This window comes from Aythya ferina, assembly GCF_964211825.1.
Source record: "Aythya ferina genome assembly, chromosome: 7".
NCBI lineage: Eukaryota > Metazoa > Chordata > Aves > Anseriformes > Anatidae > Aythya > Aythya ferina.
In genome coordinates, this window is record NC_140302.1 from 26,182,981 (window position 1) to 26,190,033 (window position 7,053).

The 7,053-nt window shown below is 36.7% G+C and overlaps 1 long non-coding RNA gene across 1 annotated transcript; it reads left to right on the top strand.

Annotated features, from left to right (window-relative positions):
- The first annotated feature begins 646 nt into the window (after positions 1 to 646).
- On the top strand, positions 647 to 1,318 carry LOC311439977. The gene is made up of 2 exons (XR_014695126.1): positions 647 to 935; positions 1,105 to 1,318. It is a non-coding gene; the product is annotated as an uncharacterized lncRNA (long non-coding RNA).
- The last annotated feature ends 5,735 nt before the right edge of the window (positions 1,319 to 7,053 follow it).

The following is a 7,053-nucleotide window of genomic DNA, read 5'->3' on the forward strand; positions in this document are numbered from 1 at the left end:
TTTTTTTTTTTTTTTTTTTTTTTTTCCCCTACACAAGTTTGATTCACTTTGTAGCTGGGAATATATTCTAATGGGTATAAGTGCAGCAGTCCTGATAGTTACAACAGGTTGCAGAGTATCCTGGTGTTTTCTCTATCATTGCTTTGGTGTACATTGTGAAAGCAGCCTCTCCTTCTTTCTTATGGAAAGTGTCTGACATGAACAGGATGGCGAATTGCATGGTGTCACTAGGCAGACATTTTTCATGACTCTCCATTTAGTAACCAAGGGCTCAGCAAGTTTGGAGATAAATAATTCCAGGGTTGGTGGGTTATTGATGTTCTTCTACCAAGGAGGCAAGTAGCTTGACAAGGTAAATGGTCCTGGGCTTTGGTTGTGATGCTAAAGATAGAAGAGAAATGTCTCAAGAAAAATGGGAGTGTCCTGCTGAAAATGGCTACCACAGCAGCAAGTCATCATGAGAGATGAGCCCTCTCCCCTTGTCAACTAAATGAATGGTGCAGGTGGCTTGGTTTAAAAGGAAACCTGCAGCACAGGGTGAAAGATTTTCCTGATGAGACACCCAATTAACAAAGGTGACTGAATCTTTTAACATATTTTAAACATAGATCCTGTTTCCTATTTAAAAATGGTTGACAGCTAATTAACTAGAAAACTACTCATCAATTTCTGACAATGTGGATTGTGACATGTTAAAGTTCTTGTTTAAATGCGTAAATAGATATAGATGATGGGGTCATGAAGTTCAGATCTAGACCTACACAGTCACTTTGTCAGCTCAGGCAGGAGTTTGGTTTGAAGTATGAATGTGAATTTTGACACCTTCTTTTAAATATAGAGGAATTTTATGAAATTTAGGTCAGTAGCTGAACTTTTACAGTGCTCTGTAGGTGCATGGATCTGTCTGACAGCTTTATTTCCATCTTGGAATAAAGGTAGGTATACTGAAACAAAAAAATTTTTACAGATCTGAAATTTGTTTTCCTAAATCCTGTGTCACACTTTTACATGCTCAATTCCAGGACCATAAGCTGAGTAAGCCTGAATACTTTCTCTGAAATCAACTTGTGTTTGTGTTTAAGAATAACCCCTTAAACTTCACAGGACTGAAGACTTGTCTGGCAATTCCAGTGAGATTTTCACATCTCCATGCATGAAATCAGACAATGAATGGAAAGGTCAGAACAACAGAGTCTCCTGTCCAGAATTTTGAAGATCTTGTGAAAGCTAGGAGTTGTCTGAGCCAAGTAAGGAAAATCTTTGTCATAAATAAAATACAATTTCAGAAACTGGGGAAGAGCCCATACTGTTTTGGAAAGATTTTTGTTTGTTTGTTTTCTAAGTAGGAGCAGAAACCTCATATATCCTTCAAGACTGAACACCAAGGGGATATATTCCAGAACACTACGTCTTATGTCTTTGTCAGAAGCTTTGATTCCTTGGAATGCGTACGTTCCCTCAGTGCCATGATTTGCCATATTTAGCTATCTTTGAGATCTTTTGCTGGTAGAGGCAAGGGGGTCTTTACAACTTCTGCAGGTGACTCAGAAAAGTACATTTAATACTTTTTAATACATTTAATACAGTAATGGTTTCCTCCCTTCCTCCCTTGAGGAAAGAACTTTCTCAGGTATAAACACAGATCTAACACTTATATCTGTGTCCAAAAAACAAAAAAATCTTACTCTTCTTCTGGACTAGCATTTTCCAAATACCACCTAGAAAACTCAGGACCACATCAGCAAAATTAAGGCATCCATGTTTCTGGGGCCTGTGGATACTGGGACATCTGCTTCTGTAGTACTGTACTGTTCAGCAACTGAAAGTCCTGGCCAAATGAACTTTTTTTTTTTTTTTTTTTTTTTTTTTTTATTTTATTTTATCTCAATAAAATTTTAAAATAAGTTCCTGCCTAAGCTCCTGAGTAAAAACTCAAAGTCAGCAGAACATTTTTTGCCATAACTATAAAGATCTCTTTTAATACCATAGACCTCTAATTACATCAGTCAGGAAAGGGAGCTTTCCACAAGCACACTGATATGCGCTGTCAGGACAAACCCTAAAGATATTTTGAGTATAAGCATCATAATACCAATAATGCTTTATAATATTGATTGATTCTCACTATGAAAGTGCAAAGAACAGTGAAAACTTAAGGATAGTTGGGTTCTAGTCTGAATGTTCCAGTGGACTGTGCTAATGGTTTTGTTTACTGTTAAACAAAATGGAATAAGTTTCTGGTAGGATTAGTGTTTATAATGGTAGGTCTGAGTTATCACACACTGTATAAAGCAGCAGCCTGGCTACAGCTAAGCCTTTAACCTTACAAGCAGCATAACTGTGGTATGACGTATATTCTTTTACACTTGCATGGAGGAGGGTTTCTAGTATCTGAAGAAACTAGATCAGAATCATCTATTAGAGAAAAGCACAATGAGATGCAGTTTTTTAGAGATGATGCTAACAGAAATTTAGGCTAGGGCTAAGTTATTGATTTTTACAGTGAAGGTGGTTAATTAGTAGATTGACTGACAAAGGAAATATGGCAAATTTTCCAGTGCTGGGAGCCTTTAAATCAGAACTGTATGCCTAGAAAATACTACAGCTGTAAGGACTAAAATCAATAGTTTCCCAAATAAAATTGAAATGCCTGTTTTATATATATTAGCTATAGTCCAGTATGGTTTTAAAATCTACAGAAGTTTAAGAAGAATGTTACTGCAGGCCCTGATTCAGCAGTGGGGGTATTTGAATTACCCTAAACCTACACATTTTGTCATTGGGATAGACCATGTAGTGCTCTCTTTTGCCTCAGCTAATGTACTTCTGAAGATTAATCCAAAGCAGCAATTCTACTGGCTCTGGCCCTGACTAAAAGGCATTTAGAAACCCCAGTTCCCTAATGTTCAGTCAGGATGTTCAGCTGGGTTTCAGTGCCCAGTTTCCTAAAACCTGTTCAAAAAGTTGCAGGTTAAATTAACTTGATACCTACAGTGGAGGAAATAAAGAAAGAAATACTTCAAAATAAGATGTATACATCCCTGTAGCCTCTGATCTCTCTCACACTGCCTTTTTTTCTTTTGTCATTCAAAGAACAATCAGAATCTGGCCCAATAGGTCTGCGGTGGTAAACCCTGTAGCAGACAATTCCTGAAAACAAGAGAGGACATCCCTGCTTGACAGTATCATTTCTCATTTCTATCCATGTAGTTTAAAAGCAGCTTGATCTTTCTCACTCACCCCATGGTAACTTAATTTTTATGAATTGTTAAAAGTTGCTTCAGACAGCTAAGTATTATAGAAGAATGTGCGTAGGCAAAACATATTTAAAGAAATTGCAGCATATCAGCATATTCTGAATGGCATTAGGCAGAAATAAAGGCAGTGGGAGGTCTGTATTTGACTGCCCGGATCAGACATATGTTTGTGCAGAAACCTACAATCAGCACCCTGTTAAATCTTCATTCAGACTAAAATCTCTGCCCAAAGTCTATCATGCAGAAGTATATCTGGCATGAGCAGAGGGCTTTCTGCTCGTCTGTCAGGATTCTGTTGCTCAGAAAATAAAAATGAAATAAATAATAAAAAGGGTATCGATAGAGTAATGAGAAGTATAAATAAAACAGGATAGAAAATAAAGCCAGAAAATATAATAATCTCAAACATCATGATGGTCAGGTACTGAAATGAAAGTCACTTCTAAATAATGTGTTTCCACCTTGGACCAAAGCAAAATTTTGGATCTGAACCATCCTGAACTCAGGGTCTCTCCTAAAACGGGACATGGATTTCAAATGATTTGGTGCTTTGTGGAGTGGTAGATGAAGAAAGACTCTCTGTGGTAGGAGAGGTTCCATGAACACAGTCACATCTCCCACATCTCCCTGATAACTGCTGGTAGTGGGACTCTTCCAGTAAACCATTTTTCATCATCTGGCTGCTATTCCGGTCCCAGCTGTGCTATTGCAGCTGCTGTAATAAAAAGTGCATAAAGCCAAAAATCTGGGACAAGATTTTTATTTATTTATTTATTTTTTATGTTTTATTTCAGCACTAGTCTTGAGCATCAGTATTTAAAGTGATACCCAGTTTCAGCCATGAAGTTCATTTTATGACGGCACAGTAAATTACCACCAGTCAGCTGACTGCAGATAACCTTGACTTACCCCTGGGGTCTTGTAAAATGCAGCAGTTTCATAGAGATTGTTTACACTTTTAAGAATTTAACTGTACTAAAATAAGCACAAGTGCTTGTTTACTGATGCTCAACTGAGGACAATATGGAAGTAAGATGTTATGTTAGTAACTAAACATGCCCATAGTAAGTCTTCCACAGTTTCTGTTTTTGACCACTGATAGGCACAGAATACTGTGCAACAGGTGCCTTTGGTTTCGATAGTTTGAACACAGGTTGGAGCCAAGTCACAATTAAATCATAGGTGCATACCCTAACAAAGAGAGGAAATACGGTATTTCACTTGGTAAAATGAATATTCACTGGGAAAGTGGAAAATATAAACATAAATTATTTTAAAGTTGCTAACCATCTGCTGATCCATCTTAGCATTTCCAGTTCTCTCTGCCATAGGTCAGCCCTGGGCTAGAGATCACATTTAAAGCTTCACATTTGTGATGCTGCTGCAGAGAGCACTGCGCTGCTCTCAGTCCTGCTGTTGGAGCATGGGATTCATGCTGTGTGAACAGATGGGTTAGAGATTTGTTGGACTTCATTGAATCTGCTTTTGCTACTCTGTAATGCTGCCTGTTAAATAAGCATTAAGGCAAATTACTGTGTTCTAGAGAGAAAGATGTGGAAGGCAACCATTTAACACATGTTAAGAAAAAGTCTCTCCCAACCCACCCTAACCTCTGTACCACTCATTATATTCTAATTGCTAAACCTAGTGCAAAATCCTAAGAAAGTCTTGTTGGCCTTCATGGTGACTTCATTGCTCTACTTGCAAGATAGAGTCTACAGTTTGAAACTCTGCTATGAAAGATGACAAGCCTAAGTCTCTAGCTAACTCTAATCTTTCTGAGGTCTGATCACCACAAATATTTAGCTTAAACAATCAGGGCACTCATTGCACCAATATTAAATATATTCTATCCAGGAGCACTACAGGAATTCAGACACTTTGGCCCATTCATGATATGGTTGTAATTTTCTCTTTGCCACAGATATATTTCCAGGTGCTCTAAGTTTTCCAGTCTAATGTCTGGCTGAGATACTCCATCTGGCTCCGTCACTTCATGCTTAAATTCATTCCTTACCATTTTCAAAATCCACCAACATTCATACAAAGAGGAGAACAAAATCATCCTCCACAATATTTGTCAAGTAAAAAGGATAGAATATCTGGGCATTTGCAACAATCACAACTCAATTTTGAGGTTCAGAAAACATTGTTCCTCCATTTATTTTGTGTCAGATCAGAGTATTTGTATTAAAGAGCCATGAGGAATCCTTATACCAGGTGCTGGATCCATGTGAAATGTCAGATAATTTACAAGTATGCCACAGAAACAGTTGTGGGGGTACTGTTTCAGCTCTTCCATAGACTGGACATTAGGGTGGAATAAACTCACCTTTCCTCATTCCTGCCAGTGAGCTAGCAGCAGCAGTGGATGTGGGACAAAAACTGAGTTTGAACAGTACTTTTAACTACTTTGTATTAATGATCTAGATAGATTTTTAAATTTTATTTTATTTTATTTTATTTTATTTTATTTTATTTTATTTTATTTTATTTTATTTTATTTTATTTTATTTTATTTTTGACCCCCCGCTTTTGGGGTCAATTACTGCCACGTATTCTAGAGGCACAAGCTTGTTTCAAGTGGGGAAAAAGAAGAGTCAGGTGGAGAAGCAGCCAGAGACTGTCTGAAAATGCTAGTCCCTCATGTAGTAGTCCAGCGGACACCTTGAGGTTTGCCAAACCCTCTGCTTTCCTTGGAAGAACATGGAGGTGCTATAATACCACAGCTAAGTTAATTAGGGCACAAAACATCAGCTTTCCCTCACATGTTTTCTTCTGTTGAAGAGGACAAAGAGGAAATTATAGGTTGTATATTGTAAATTAGATTTAGAAATCTTAAAGTCGGAGTGAACAATTATTAAAATCAATAAGATAGCTCGGAACATTTGCTTTCCTTGGGGAAGAAACATTGTTGAATCTCCCATCCCATATTCTGCAAGCAAAATATTAATCTGATTCTTACAAGTTTTAAAAACTTCTGTTTTAAGGAAAACCTTTGATATCATATTATTATATATGTATTTATTTATTATTTTATGAGACTGAAGTCTCATAAAAATGCTGGAATTTCAGAGGAAATTTACCTTGCTGGGGATGTATTTTATCTTTCTACTATTTAATCTCAGTTTCTCCTTACTGGATTCCATCTGCCCCAATCTTTCTCCTTTTTTATATTCTCACACTGGTCATCTTTTTCTCAATTTTTCAACCACATGCCGATCATTATATGATTTTGCTTTTGCTTAGTCAAAAAAAGCAATTGCAATGACCCCAACATCCCAGAAGTCAAGTCATCAATATAAGTTTGGAATGAAAGCAATATTGACTGCCAGCACTTTTATAATTCCTAGCAATCAACTCCAGTCTCTTCTCTCTTAATGATACATGGATAAAACATTTGACTTAACTTTTCCAATCTATACAGAGGCCTTCACCATCCTTTATAACCCTCAAATTCAAGACAATTAAGACTTGATTAAATCCTATCATCTATCAGATCTCCTAAGCCTAGTAACGGCTTCTTGGAGAAGCCAAGTAATTTTGCAGCTTCTCCCCCTCCCTTGCCTCTCCATTCTGGTCCATGTGAGTTTCTGGCTGTAAGCATGAGTTTAATTAAATGTAATTGACATCCAAAATAATTAAGGAGATTATTCTAAACCTGTATCATAGAAGCTATGTTTTCATTAGCAAATTGTCTTGAAAAAATATCTAAATAAATAAACATATATATACTTATATTTATATTCATAATTATATTTATATTTGTAATTATATTTATATTTATAGTAACGTT